Genomic DNA, 16,033 nt, shown 5'->3' on the forward strand with positions numbered 1-16,033 from the left:
GCGAGTTGGAGTCGCGCCCGCCGCGTCGCCTTCTCGACCGCTGGAGGCAGAGCCCAGATAGGCCGCGCGCCCTCTCCCCGGTCCTGGGATTCCGGAGAGGCCGCCCCGCTCCTGAGCCCCCTCCCTCCTAGCCCCTCTGTCCTCGCGTCTCCTGATCCAAAATGGGGGAAGAAAGGCAGACATAGGTATGGATTTTTGAAAAACTCAGGAAGGTTGGGGAGAGAGAGCATTTCGAGGGGGAACGATTGCAGCAGCCTGGGACAGGCCACGTGTGAGGGAGGAAATAGGAGAGGAACAGCAGGAGAGCAGAGGGGGAGAAAAAGAGACACCGAGACCCAGATGAAATAGGGAGCTAGGTGAACAGAGGGGTAAGCTCGATCCAGGTGTGGCCAGTTGTTTGGATACAGATGATTTTTTTAAGTTATATAGAGGAGGCTGAGAATTTCAAAACTCCTGTCTTTAGGCTTGTGTCTTTTTTATTACTTGTGGCAGAAGATGACTTTCATTTGCAAACCCTGTTGAGCCTGGGGCAGTGGCTTGATTCACTGAGTTGTGAGTGACCCCCTTCCCTTGTCCTATCATAAGGTAGAGGTCAGGGAAGAAGAGACCTGGGGCAAGAAATGACTGACTCTAGAGTGTCACTCTGTGGTAGCTTTTCTTTTTTAATGAATTTTTTTGGCTGTGCTGTGCCGTGGGCTCAGGAGTTGTGGCTCCCAGGTTCTAAAGCACAGGCTCAGTAGTTGTGCACAGGCTTAGTTGCTTGTCCTTGTGGGATCTTCCTGAACCAGGGATAGAACCCATGTCCCCTGCATTGTCAGGCAGATTCTTATCCACTGTATCATTATTGGTTAGCATTTTCAAAGGAACACTTTTCTTTTTTTCTAAACGGATTCACATTTTCTCCTTTCTTTATGTATGGTGCTTTTTGTAGCTTCGAATAGGTCTTAATTCATTCAGTTTCTGTACTCATTTTTAACTTCAGAAATAAGCTTTGTTAGTTTCCAGTATTCTACTCTCATCATCCTTTTCTAAATATGATTATTCTCCACATTTTTTTAAAGTTTGACACCAGATTTTTAGATTAAAAATAATTCTCAATTTTTTTTTTTTACAAATTTTTTTCAGATTCATTCCTTGCCTAAGTGCTTTCTTCCTCTCATCTCATGCATTTGAAGTTTTTTTGGTAAGTAGTAAATCATCGTAGACTATTTTGTACCATACTTAGCAAAAGTGTCACCTGGTTTATCAGTTCTAATGAGGTAGATGAACCTAGAGCGTATTCTACAGAGTGAAATAAGTCAGAAAGAGAAAGACAACTACTGTATATTAATGCATGTATATGGAATTTAGAAAGATGGTACCGGTGATCCTACATGCAGGGCAACAAAGGGAGACACAGATGTAAAGAACAGACTTTGGGAATCAGTGGGAGAAGTTGAGGGTGGGATGATTTGAGAGAATAGCACTGAAACATGTAAATTCATTTCAGTTCAATTGCTCAGTCGTGTCCGACTCTTTGCGACCCCATGAATCACAGCACGCCAGGCCTCCCTGTCCATAACCAACTCCTGGAGTTCACTCAGACTCATGTCCATCAAGTCAGTGATGCCATCCAGCCATCTCATCCTCTGTCATCCCCTTCTCCTCCTGCCCCCAATCCCTCCTAGCATCAGAGTCTTTTCCAGTGAGTCAGCTCTTTGCATGAGGTGGCCAAAGTACTGGTGTTTCAGCTTTAGCATCATTCCTTCCAAAGAAATCCCAGGGCCGATTTCAGAATGGACTGGTTGGATCTCCTTGCAGTCCAAGGGACTCTCAAGAGTCTTCTCCAAGACCACAGTTCAAAAGCATCAATTCTTCAGCACTCAGCCTTCTTCACAGTCCAACTCTCACATCGATACATGACCATTGGAAAAACCATAGCCTTGACTAGATGGACCTTAGTCGGCAAAGTAATGTCTCTGCTTTTGAATATGCTATGTAGGTTGGTCATAACTTTTCTTCCAAGGAGTAAGTGTCTTTTAATTTCATGGCTGCAGTCACCATCTGCAGTGATTTTGGAGCCCCCCAAAATAAAGTCTGACACTGTTTTCACAGTTTCCCTATCTATTTCCCATGAAATGATGGGACCAGATGCCATGATCTTTGTTTTCTGAATGTTGAGCTTTAAGCCAACTGTTTCACTCCCCTCTTTCACTTTGATCAAGAGGCTTTTTAGTTCCTCTTCACTTTCTGCCATAAGCGTGGTGTCATCTGCATACGTGAGATTATTGCTATTTCTCCCGGCAGTCTTGATTCCAGCTTGTGTTTCTTCCAGTCCAGTGTTTCTCATGATGTATTCTGCATAGAAGTTAAATAAGCAAGGTGACAATATACAGCCTTGACGTACTCCTTTTCCTATTTGGAATCAGTCTGTTCCATGTCCAGTTCTAACTGTTGCTTCCTAGCCTGCATACAGATTTCTCAAGAGCCAGGTCAGGTGGTCTGGTATTCCCATCTCTTTCAGAATTTTCCACAGTTTCTTGTGATCCACACAGTCAAAGGCTTTGGCATAGTCAATAAAGCAGAAATAGATGTTTTTCTGGAACTCTCTTGCTTTTTACATGATCCAGCGGATGTTGGCAATTTGATCTCTGGTTCCTCTGCCTTTTCTAAAACCAGCTTAAACATCTGGAAGTTCATGATTCAAGTATTGCTGAAGCCTGGCTTGGAGAATTTTGAGCATGACTTTACTAGCGTGTGAGATGAGTGCAATTGTGTGGTACTTTGAGCATTCTTTGGCATTGCCTTTCTTTGGGATTGGAATGAAAACTGACCTTTTCCAGTCCTGCGGCCACTACTGAGTTTTCCAAATTTGCTGGCATATTGAGTGCAGCACTTTCACAGCATCATCTTTCAGGATTTGAAATAGCTCAGTTGAAATTCCATCACCTCCACTAGCTTTGTTCGTAGTGATGCTTTCTAAGGCCCACTTGGCTTCACATTGCAGGATGTCTGTTTCTACGCGAGTGATCACACCATCCTGATTATCCAGGTCGTGAAGGTCTCTTTTGTACAGTTCTTCTGTGTATTCTTGGCACCTCTTCTTAATATCTTCTGTTTCTTTTAGGTCCATACGATTTCTGTCCTTTATCAAACCCATGTTTGCATGAAATATTCCCTTGGTATCTCTAATTTTCTTGAAGAGATCTCTAGTCTTTCCCATTCTGTTCTTTTCCTCTATTTCTTTGCATTGATCACTGAAGAAGGCTTTCTTAGCTTTTCTTGCTATTCTTTGGAACTCTGCATGCAGATGCTTGTATCTTTCCTTTTCTCCTTTGCTTTTTGCTTCTCTTCTTTTTGCAGCTATTTATAAGGCCTCCCCAGACATTTTCCTTTTTTGCATTTCTTTTCCATGGGGATGGTCTTGAACCCTGTCTCCTGTACAATGTCACAAACCTCATTCCATAGTTCATCAGGCACTCTATCTATCAGATCTAGGCCCTTAAATCTATTTCTCACTTCCACTGTATAATCATAAGGGATTTGATTTAAGTCATACCTGAATGGTCTAGCAGTTTTCCCTACTTTCTTCAGTTTCAGTCTGAATTTGGCAATAAGGAGTTCATGATCTGAGCCACAGTCAGCTCCTGGTCTTGTTTTTGTTGACTGTATAGAGCTTGTCCATCTTTGGCTGCAAAGAATATAATCAGTCTGATTTCAGTGTTGACCATCTGGTGATGTCCATGTGTAGAGTCTTCTCTTGTGTTTGCTATGACCAGTGCATTTTCTTGGCAAAACTCTTTTAGTCTTTGCCCTGCTTCATTCTGCATTCCAAGGCCAAATTATCATGTAAATTACCATATGTAAAATAGAAGGATTTGTGCAAGTTCAATGCAGGAAGCAGGGCACCCAAATCCAGTGCTCTGGAACAACCCAGAGAGATCTGGTCAGGAGGGAGGTGGAAGAGGGTTCAGAATGGGGGGGCTGCTTCTGCTGCTAAGTCGTGTCAGTCGTGTCTGACTCTTTGCGACCCCGTAGACGACTGCCCAACAGGCTCCTCTGTCCCTGGGATTCTCCAGGCAAGAACACTGGAGTGGGTTGCCATTTCCTTCTCCAATGCATGAAAGTGAAAAGTGAAAGTGAAGTCACTCAGTCGTGTCCGACTCTTCGATTGGACTGCAGCCTACGAGGCTCCACCATCCATGGGATTTTCCAGGCAAGAGTACTGGAGTGGGGTGCCATTATAGTCACTAGTAGTCTGTTAATGAAGGAAAGGAAGGTTTTAAAACTCAGAATGGCACCAGGCCCCTCATCCATAAAATGCGTTTTGGGATAATCTTGGCACCAGATGATTCATCCCAGGCCATACAATGATTAACTTGAATCTTGTAGAAGGCAGATTACCATACAAATAGTTTTGTTTACATAGATTAGGGGAACAACATCTGAGTATAACATACTGGTTTGTGAAGTAGGTTCTCAGCCATTAGGCGGAACCGACCTGAAGACAGAGTCTAGGGTCCATTCACATAGCTTAAGACAAATATTTCCATAAGAAAAATGGATTGGTTAACTTAACGTTTGATAATAGTTAACTCAGGTGAAACAAGCTGTCATTATGGCAACACAGTATGTTAAGAGAAATTTTAAATTTGTATAGAGAAGGAAAAAACTATTGGTAGTTTGTTTCCTCCTGCCGCTTAAGAGATAAAAATGTCTGACACTTGCAGCCTATTTGCTGCATTTGGAGACCCCTGGCCTTCCTGCCTGTTACCCTCTCAGCCCTCCATTTCCTTTTAGAAGAATTATGTTGCCTTGGAAAAGGGGCATTGTTCTCGTTCCATAACTGCTTCTGAGCTGACAAGGGGTGTTGTCCCTAAATTGGTGAGGCAACATATTCTCCTAACCCTCATACCAAAGATGTCTGATCCAGGGCCCCCAAATAGTAGTTGAAAGAAGCTGCAGCAGTAGTAGGAGTTTGAGCAACTATTGCAGGAAGGGGGACCCCTTCCAGGGCCTGAAACTGGACTCTTGTCTAACACTCGGAAATGCATTGTCCAAGGAGACATAATATGTGCCGACAAAGCAAGAGATTTTATTGGGAAGGGGCACTCGAGTGGAGAGCAGTAGGGTAAGGGAACCCAGGAGAACTGCTCTGCCGCATTGCTCTCAGTCTTGAGTTTTATGGTGATGAGATTACTTTACTTTCCGGGTGGTATTTGGCCAGTCATTCTAATTTGGAGTCTTTCCTAGTGGTGCATGCATCGCTCAGCCAAGATGGATGCTAGCGAGAGGGATTCTGGGAAGTGGACAGACACTCCGTGTCTCCTTTCGACCTTTCCCGAACTCTTCAGGTTGTGGTGGCTCATTAGTTCCTTATTCCTTATCAGGATCTCCTGTCATAAAACAACTCATGCAAATGGTTACTATGGTCCCTGGCGGGGGCGGGGGGGAAGGTTCAATCAGTGTGCTTCCCCTAACACAACCATTTGTAACTTAAAAACTTTCATGCAACTAGAAATAAATCCAGTTACACAGTTACAGATGCAGGGAGCAAACAGCAAAAACAAGACATCAGAATTATTGTAAGTAAGATAGTTTTCCACCATGGGGCACTAGTTAACATCTCTCAAAATGAGGCAATTGAGACTTCAGGAATATCCATAGCCCCAGTCATTTTGTTCATGTGTTTAGTAAAATGAATAATATTAGGGTTCATATCAGGTATATATGTACAGCATTGGGTATGAATAATGGCACAAGTTCCTCTTTGCACAGCTGTCAGAATATCTAAAGCCAATCTGTTTTGTAAAACCACCTTTCTAATTTGTGCTTGTTCAGCATTAAGAGCTGCAATAGCTTTTTGAGAATCTTGTAATGCCTGTTGAGTAAAATTAGTCAAAGCATCCACTCATAGCATAACATCTGTAGTTCCCAAAGAGGGAACAAAGACTGCAGCCAAATAATGATACCAGTGAAATACAGACCTTGCCCACCGAGTTTTCAGGTGGGGTAAATTAGCAGGCTTTTCTGGAAGCTCTGAAAATATAAAGCCGTGAGTAAAGGCTGACCCAAGGTGCATCTCTCTATCCAACCAAGGGGGAGCCATGCCCATAGGTAAGAGCCACATATCCAGTAGGTCCCGTTTGGAGCAAGCCAGCTGACTGAGATATCCAGTCCCAATTAGTGCCTGGCCAGACAAAGGCAGGACCTGAATTGGGGTTGGAAAACACGGGAATGATTACGTTGCATACATCCTGAGGCAGAAATCCCAATTGTTTCCAATCATTGTAATGAAGTTGTTGGCTGACTTTTGGGGATGGCTCTGTTTGTTCCCAGCATATAGGGACAGTAGATACTAGACGTCCTTTTTCAGGAGTTAGCCATATAACCTCATCCCATATTTGATAAACCTCAGGTAAAAAACCATTAGATCCAGACCTGTTTGCCTTATGTGTAGTGAAATAGTCATTAAACCAAGACAATGTATAATCAAAATTAAAAGTCATGTTATGTCCATAGTTAAAGTACAAAGTGTTGCACCAGTCCATTTCAGGGTTGGTAGATGTCATCAGATGAAGAAGAGGCATCACATATGATTGTTGTCGAAAGTATTCACAGACTTGGAGAAAGTCTTTTTCTTGAAATGGAGATGTCCACCACAAAAGCCTTTCATGATGAAGAGAGGAGTGCTCCGCAGACCCAGCAGTGAGACCAGTTGTGGAATGCAGCGTAGGAGTGAGCCTAGGACAGGAAGGTATTGTCTTGAGGATCAAACGGCACACTCAGGATTTTTGGAGTCAGCAGAAGTAGGCTCACATAGATTATCAAGCCCATCTGAAAAGTACAAAGTCAGCATAGAAAGTAAAGACATAAAATGAAGTCATGTAGTTGTGGTCAGGGTGCCACCTCTTAACTCAAGTGTGATGTACCCATGAATCAATTCCTGGCATTTTGACAGCTGTGGGAGAAGAAAGAATAATCTGGTAAGGGCCTTCCCAGAGGGGCTCGAGGGATGTGCCCCCAGATCCCAATGTTTTTATGAGGACCTTGGTTCCTGGCTCAAATAGAGGCTTGCTTGACTCAGAAGCTGGGTCAGGAGTCATCTCCCAGAGTTCTGTTATTGCCTGTTGAAAAGCTGAGAGCTGAGTTACATAACTAGTTAATTCCAAGGCTTCAGTGTCTATAATGATGTCTGTGTGTAAGAAATGCCTTCCATAAATACATTCAAAGGGGGACAGTCCCTCCATTTTGGGGGCAGTTCAAGCCCTCATTAAAGCTATGGGTAGGACTTTAATCCAATTGTCCTGCATCTCTTGAGTTAATTTGCGCGATGTCTTTTGATAATGTCATTAGATTTTTCAACCTTTCCTGAAGATTGGGGTCTCCAGGAACAGTGCAAGTGATATTCTATTTCTAGAGGTTTAAATACCCCCTGAGTTACAGCAGCTTTAAATGCAGAGCCATTGTCACTCTGAAGGCTCCATGGCAGCCCAAACCTGGGGATAATTTCATGGATTAGAATCTTTATAACCTCCTTAGCCTGCTTACTACGACAGGGAAAAGCCTCAATCCATCCAGTAAAAGTATCTACCCAAACTTGTACGCAAGAATATCAATTAGCTTTTGGCATATGAACAAAATCAATTTCCCAGCCCTCTCCAGGATACTTTCCACTTCGTTGTAATCCAGATATTGCTAGCTTCTCAGTCTTTGGGTTATGTTTCTGATGAACCTCATACCTTTTGATAATGTTCTTTAAAGTTTTCATTACATTTTTACCTTCACACAAATGAGAAGCCATCTGGTAAGTACTCTCTGCACCCAAATGAAACCTCTGGTGTAAACCCTTAAGAATTTTCCATCGAGCATTTTCAGGAATTATTAATCGTCCATCCTCAGACTGTAACCATCCTTGATCTGTAATCTTTGCTCGTCTTTTCTCATATCTTCCTAATTCTTCCTCAGTATATTGTGGTTTTTCCTGTTCCACAGGATCTGTCCAGATCAAAGGCGTCTACAGTGAAGGGGTTTCATAAAGTGCCAGCTTTTCTGGCTTGAGAGTCAGCCAGCTGATTATCTTCTGCTGCTTTACTCCCATCCCTGCTGTGCCCTTTGCAATGCAAAACAGCTACTTCTTTAGGAAAATATATAGCAGTTAAAAGTCTCTCAATCTCTCTGAAAAGCTTAATAGGTTCTCCTGTTGCTGTTTTAAACTGTCTTTCTTGCCATATTCCACATGAGGATGTATAATCAAATAAGCATACTTAGAATCCATGTAGATATTTACTCGCTGCCCTTTGCTTAACTCTAGAGCTCGGGTCAGAGCCACAAGCTCCGCTAACTGAGCACTGGTTCCCTGGGGGAGAGATTTTGTTTCTGAAACCTGTTGAGCAGTCACCATGCCGTAACCTGCTTTATGCTTTCCATCCCGAACAAAAGAACTGCCATCTGTAAATACTTCCATGTCAGGATTGTCTAATGGGGTATCCATTAGATCCTCCCAAGCTGCATAGTTTAAAGTTAGGAATTGGGAACAGTCGTGATCAGGTGTTTCATTTTCCTTCTCAGGAAGGAAAGTGGCAGGATTTAAATGTCCAGAGACTTTAAGCTTAGTGACTGGTCCTTCTAACAACAATAACTGATACTTAAGAAGCCTACTGTCTCCATCCAAATATTAATCTTAGAACTTAAGATTCCACTCACATCATGAGAAGTCAGGACAGTATGATTTCATCGATTAATTATTTTTAAAGCTTCAGGTGCTAATAAAGCCGCTGCCCCAATTACTCTTAGGCAGTGGGGCCACCCACGTGAAATTACGTCTAATTTTCTGCTTAGATAAGCAGTAGGTTGCTGGTGAGGCCCTTGGGCTTGTGTGAAAATTCCAAAGGCCATACCTTTTCTTTCAGTGACAAACAAATTAAATCCTGACCCTGTGGGCAAGCTCAAAATGGGAGCTTGCAGGAGGGCAGTCTGAAGAACCTTAAAAGCCTTTTGAGTATCTGGAGACCAAAGCAGTTTGTCTCTTTGGGCCTGCTGAGTTTCAGCTATAAGTTTATATAAAGGCTGGGCAAGTTCCCCATAACCCGAAATCCAAATATGACAGTAGCCTGTGATTCCCAGAAATCTTCTCAATTGTCTTAAAGTCATAGGTAGGGGATGATTTAGTATGGGTTTAATTTTCTCAGGTCCTATGGCCCTAGTCCCTTCTGATATGATTAGGCCCAGATATCTAACAGATTGTTGACAAAGCTGAGCCTTTTCTCTTGATGCCTTATAAGTGCAGCCTGCCAGAATGTTTAAGAAATCTTCTGAGGCTCCTGAACAAGCTTCCTCTGTCTCAGCACAGAGCAAAATATCATCTACATATTGTAACACCACCGCTTCAGAGCTATTAAAGTTTTGGAGATCCCATGACAAACTTTGTCCAAATAAGTGAGGACTGTCACGAAATCCTGGGGACAAAACTGTCCAGGTTAACTGAGAAGCTGGCTGCATAGGGTCTTCAAAGGCAAATAGAAATTGACTTTCCTCCGCCAAAGGCACAGAATAGAAAGCATCTTTCAAATCAATTACTGAGAAATATTTGGCTCGTTCAGGAATTTCAGACAATAGAGTATAAGGATTAGGCACCATGAGGTGTAAAGGAACTACAGCCTCATTTATTATTTGTAAATCTTGAACTAGTCTCCATTTACCATTTGATTTCTTTATACCCAAAATGGGAGTGTTGCATGGACCGTAACAGGGAACTAATAGTCCCTGCTCCTTTAAACTTTCGATGATGTGCTTTAACCCTTAACCTCAGGTTTCAGTGGATACTGCCTCTTATGTGGAAATAAGTGGGTCTTTGAGCTTGACAACTATAGGAATAGCATTTTGTGCTCGACCCACAGATTTTCCATCAGCCCATACTCTAGGATTTACATTTGGTTCACCTAAAGGGAGAGAAGGGGAAGGCTCCATATTTATGAAAGCAGAGGCATGGACCTTGCTCAGTATATTCCTCCCCAAAAGGGGTGAGGGAGACTCTGGCACAATCAGAAACTCGTGTGAAAATAGCACAGAATCTCAGTTACAACATAAAGAATAACTGAAATAATACCCTTTGGCTCATCCAGACAGTCCCACTTTGGAAGTGGATCAGGAAGGAAGTGGGCCAGGGGCTTCAGTAAGCACGGAGTAAGTTGCCCAGTATCTAAAAGGAAATCGACGGATTGGCCCTCCACAGTTATTAATACCCGGGGTTCCTCAGGTGTAATTAGGACAGGAGCTTGTGTGGGGACCCCCAGGCACCTTCAGTCCTGATTGTCTTGAGAGTCTGACCCCAGGTGTCATTATGACAATCCAGTATTTTAAGAGAAACCTTTTAGATTTGTATAGACAAAGAAAAAAATATCACTAGTTTGTTTCCTCCTCCTGCTTAAGAGAGATAAAAATGTCTGACACTTGCAGCCTATTTCCTCCCTTTGGAGACCCAGTTTGTTTCCTCCTACCACTTAAAAGAGATAAAAATGTCTGACACTTGCAGCCTATTTCCTCCATTTGGAGACCCGTGGCCTTCCTGCCTGTTACCCTCTCAACATCTTGTAATAAAATAGACATATTTTCAACTGTGGTTTTACCAAAGACAAGGATTGTGTGTATGTGTTTATGTGTGCACACACAAATGGATATTTCTGGTCTCGGCTCTTTACCAGAGAATAACGGAGGTATGACATTAGATCTTGTGAAATTAAAGGCATTTCTTTGAGAAATGGGAAAATAAAAGAACATTTAAGATGATAAAAGCAACAAAATGCTTCATTCTTTCCTTTCAAAAAAAGAAAAAAAAAAAAACAAAAAACCAAACACCTAGTTTAACTGGTTAGTCTAATGGTCTGCTTTCTCCATTTTCTATGATCAGTGAAAAAAAGTGAGCTGTGCGGTGATATGAAGTTGTTTCCCTCAGGTTCCTTTGTGACTTTTCTGTGCAAATGAGGAAGGATGGGCTGGATTGACCTGGAACCTTCCAACAGAGCCTCTCTCTTCATAATGAAAAAGATTGCTCAGATCCTATTTCCAAGCTGATCCCTTACAATGTTTTTTGTACCAGTGGATATATATTTGTAATTCTGTATTTTAAAAATATTTTATTGCAGTCGTATAATAAAGAATTACCTGTTTGATGTCAGTTTGACCCAATCTTGAAAGAAAAGTTTCTTTTGCTCAGATACATGACAGATGTTCCTGGTCTTAAATGGAATGGGCAATAAGGACAAACTTGGCCCACTGCCCTTCAGCCTCCTATTTCATTATTTGGTTATACCTGGTTCTCTTCACTCAGCTCAGACCTTCTCATAAATGGCTTCTCTCTGGGCCTGAGGGAGCCCACTTGTAACATGCACGTGAAAGACTAGACCGGAATCTGAGCGTGAGCAACACTGACCCCTGAAATGATTAGCTAATTGGCTGTGTGTCTGTGTGTGGCAGTTCTGGTTTGGAGGGAGTTTCTGGTGGTAATGAGAATTTTAAATAGATCTCAGTCCTCCCTGAATGAAAAACGAAAAGGAAAACTGTAGGATGGAGGCAGGATCACAAGCTCAGAATTAGATGACTTCTATGAATGAGGCTAAATCTGAAGGGAGACTTTTTTTTAACGTCCTGATGTTCAGACCTCCACTGGCTTTCATTTGTCTTGGGTCAAAAGCTTGACTCCTCGCTGTTTCTCCACAGCCCTCTGTCAAGCTCAGGGCCCTGTCAGTGTCTCCAGCCTCATTCTGGGAGTTGACCCTTTGCTCGTGGTTCAGCCTGTCCCGGTCTCATTCACCTTTTCTCTGTTTCCAAATACCCAAACCATTTCTGTCTGACATTGTAGTTCCTTTTCTCACCTTCAGGTCACCGTGCCTCAGGCCCTTTGTCACCCTTCAAGTCTAGGCTCAGAGAGGTCTCCCTGTCCCCTCCTAACAGTCTCTCTCCTGTTACCCAGGTTTATTGCCTCTGTATCAGTTGCCATCAGCAGAAATTAATGCCCTTCTTCATGAGTTATTTTGAGTCCTTCCTGGTTCCCCTCTTTTTAGGGCTCATAGTGTTCCTCTTCTTCCCAGCGTGGCTGCAGTACCTGTTACTGGAAATGTCTTGAGATGACAGGACTATGGGTTGGGCTGAATAATCCTCAGGGAAGACCAAGAGAACAGGGCAGGTGATGAAGATGTTTCTCATGTTCTGGACATTTCAGCTGTAATTGATCTTTACTCCATGTGACTACCTAATTACTCAAAAGATGAGCCAAGAAATATGGGAAGTCCTGAAAAGCCCTATAGAACTGGTGTCCTCAAGCAGTGGGCTAAGATGTCCCCATGTTTAGTCTGCTGGGTTTCATCCTCTGCAGCGCCCATATCTAAGCTCTGTCCATCCAGGGACCAGTCACCATTGTGGACAGCAGCTTTGCCATCTAAGAGTTCATGTGCTCTGAGTCAGCGTTGTGATTTCAGTGCACTGAGGATGAGCAAAACTCTAAAACCTAATGGGGCAGGAAGGAGACGCTGCCCCCTGTGCCCCCCAAGAGCTAGAATATCTTCCAAGTAGGTGTGGGTGGGCAAAACAGGAGATAGTGAGACCTGGAGATCCTTGCTTTGAGACTTCCTCATCTCAAATGCCTTTGGACGTGGACTCCATAATGTCCCCAGGTGGAGGCAGACTTTCCCAGGAGGGCCAGTCTCTTGATTTTCATCCTGCATGTGCAGTGTTTGGGTGGTAGCTCGTGGGCACTCCTCTTGTGACCCCCTTTGCCAGGAAACCCCTGTGCACTTTAGGCTTGCTTAGTCCGGTCATCAGGAAGGAGAGGTAGACAAATGGGGAAAGCAGAGGGAGCCTGGTGGGGTCTGCAGGAGGGTTGTGGCAGTACTTGGGGGCATCAAGGTGAGCCCAGTGAATGGAGTGTGCACCCATCCCAAGTGTAGTTGCAGGGACAAGGGGTGTGTGGACCTGTTGGAAGAGAATGTCTCCGTTCAGGCTGGAGCACCTGGAAGCGGGTTTGTTGGAGAGCCTGCATGGCATGGTTTGAGGTTCTATTGCCTGAGCTCGTGTTCCCCAGGACAGTAGTGCTGAGGCTGACATGTGCCTGCACAGGTTTGATTTGACAACTCGTGGCTACATGTGAGCAGCAATGAAGGACGTGGAATTCAGCCAAGAGAAGTCTTTTCCACTGTTAGAACTGTGGCCTGGGCTGAGCCCACAGGCACCTGTGGGTGGAGGAAGATGGGAGCCTTGGGCTTGAGGGGCTGGTTCTAGCAGGTGCCCCCAGCATCCACTCCACGGCCTGGCTTCTGTTGGCTCTTTTAGCAGGCAGGCACCGTAGAGTAACAGGGAAAATCTCAGGTCATTTTTTGCATCAACTTTGGTATCATTGTGTACTTGGGGTTGCCAGTGAAGAAAGTTTCATGTGCATTTTGGAAGATACCAAGAGAATCTGGAGTGTTTCCTTGGAAGATGTTGAGGTCTCAGTGGGCCATGTGCATCATTGGAATTATCCCTCTTTTTCATAGTCTTTGGAGATTTCGATCTTTGACCTGGATCACTCACTGTAAATGAAAATATGGTGTCTTGTGTCTGTGGATCCTTGGGTGTCCTCTTTTGTATTTTGCCTCATGCATGAGCTATCAGGTCTTGGAATGCTTTGTGTTTGTGTAAGAGGGTTAGAGGTTCATTATGGTCTCTGTGGAGACTCTGTTGGATACCATGAAAGTTTGTAAGTTTGTTTGAGTCCAGCTGGGAAAATAGGAGCACTAAGTTTAAGATCACAGAATGCTTGTTACAAGGTGGTCCTGCTCGGTAGTGATCTCTGGGCCCAACCTGAGAAGAGTCATAAAGTCCTGTGACAAAGGGGAGGATGGCTCCAAAAAATCAGAGGGCAGTGATGCCACAGTGATCTGCAGCTTGGAGGCTTGTCCTCTAGAAGATGCAGCTGCAGCTGTCTTGCTGCCAGGCTGGGTTCTGTTATCCACTCCTGTCCCTCCCAAAATAAGCACACCTACAGGCACAGTACAGAAAACATGGCGTCTTAACTGCACTGTTGGTGGTAATGTAAATGGTACTGCTATGTTGGAAAATAAAATGGAAGTTCCTTAACAAATTAAGATAGAACAGGCCTACAGTCTGTCAAACCCATTTCTGACAGATATCGTAAGGAAAAGCAATCAATTTTTCAGGAATATGTCCACAGTCCCATGAGTGTGACTGGATTTGCAATCGCCAAGGCATAGACACAGCCCAGATGTCTCTTGACAAAAAAATAGGTTACAAAAGTGTGGTATAGAAATATTTATTATATACTGTATGTTCATGAACTATTTTTTCTCTGTATATAAATATAAAAATCAAGAATCCTGCATTAATGCCAGAATGAATGAACCTAGAGAAATTATGCCAAGTTAAATAAGCCTGACAAAGGAGGACAGACCCTGTGTGGAAACTAGACTTGTCAAACTCATAGAGCCATTGAGTAATAAGGCTGTTACCAGGAGCTAGGTGGAGGGGAAAATGGGGCACTGGTAGTCAAAGAGTAGAGATTTTCTGTTGTAAAATCAGTAAGTTCTGGGGATCTGAGGTACTGCATGCTGCCTGTAGTGTTTCTATATCCTTGAAATTTGCCCAGAGAGAAATAATACAGTGTAGTCATAGGTGGAAGTATAACTTCTTCGACTATAATAATTATTCAGTGTATGAGTCTATAACATGATCACTTTATACACAGTACATATATACCATTTTTGTTAGATACACCTTAATAAGGCTGGGAAAGAAAAAGAGAGTTGGGAGGGGGGTGCTTTTCTCCTCTGAATGGTGCTCAGTCTAGGTTTCACATTTCATTGATGACACATTTTGCATACACATGTGCCAGAGTCCAGCTCCAACAGCTAGGGAATCAGCCTGAAAAGATGAGTGTTGTCGGCGGAGAGTGATGCAGCCTGTTACTCAAGGTTCGGGACTGCATGTTTATTCAAGCTTCAGTTCAGTTAGGTTCAGTCACTCAGTCGTGTCTGACTCTTTGCGACCCCATGAATCGCAGCACGCCCGGCCTCCCTGTCCATCACCAACTCTTGGAGTTCACTCAGACTTGCATCCATCGAGTCAGTGATGCCATCCAGCCATCTCATCCTCTGTTGTCCCCTTCTTCTCCTGCCCCCAATCCCTCCCAGCATCAAAGTCTTTTCCAATGAGTCAACTCTTCGCATGAGGTAGCCAGAGTACTGGAGTTTCAGCTTTAGCATCATTCCTTCCAAAGAAATCCCAGGGTTGATCTGCTTCAGAATGGACTGGTTGGATCTCCTTGCAGTTCAGGTTCTCTTTTATACTTTGACAAAAGCATTAGGTCAGAGGTTTGGCAGTTTCCTCTCACCCAGATTTATTGTCTTCATAAAACATTTTTGCCCTTCAAACAGAGTTTCTGCTTCAGTGATTCTCTCAGAATCCTGTTTACTTTAACTTGTGATTACATTGTAACTCATGCTTATGTCTAGGCTGCAAACCACATTCCTGTTTATTTCTTATCTTTCTAAATCCTGTTTGCCCCTAGCATCTTAAGCTATCTCCTAAAAAGGCTTCTAGCTATTAATATCTCTGAAATTCATAATCTGTATAAGCTATAGTAAAACATGCTAGCACTACCACATTCCTTAAATTTTTAGCTTCTAAGTATTCTTAATTATTCCTAAACCCTAAATTTGGCAAGTTTCCATTGCCATAAACATTTCCCTCACAAATAGGTCTCAGATGACAGTCCTTCCCATGGCCTCAAGCTGCGGCCTACGTGCTCATACTTGAACACTCTTGTAAAGATCCTTGAACAAATGTCAATGGTTAACTTTATGGATTATTCTCTGGGAACAACCGCAGAATGCTTTGTGCCTTCTCATGCTGCTCTCAAGGGCAATAAACACCTTAACATTCTTTTCAGTCAACTCAACCGAGGAAAGGAAAAAACAAGTCAGAATCACAAGACCTAACTCCATCATCCCGGGTCCGTGTCTGTGGGACAAGGAGAGGGGGTTGGGGCCGTGCCTCCATTTTG

The 16,033-nt window shown here is 43.4% G+C and overlaps 1 protein-coding gene and 1 pseudogene across 1 annotated transcript in view; one reads left to right on the top strand and one right to left on the bottom strand.

Annotated features, from left to right (window-relative positions):
* The window catches only part of LOC120871946 (zinc finger protein 420-like), a 719,570-nt gene that overhangs the window by 565,563 nt on the left and 137,974 nt on the right, over positions 1–16,033 (top strand). The gene's annotated exons all lie outside the window — the stretch shown is intronic.
* LOC120872976 lies at positions 5,609–6,816 on the bottom strand (annotated as a pseudogene).

This window comes from Oryx dammah, unplaced genomic scaffold (genome assembly GCF_014754425.2).
Source record: "Oryx dammah isolate SB20612 unplaced genomic scaffold, SCBI_Odam_1.1 HiC_scaffold_13, whole genome shotgun sequence".
Classification (NCBI taxonomy): Eukaryota; Metazoa; Chordata; class Mammalia; order Artiodactyla; family Bovidae; genus Oryx; species Oryx dammah.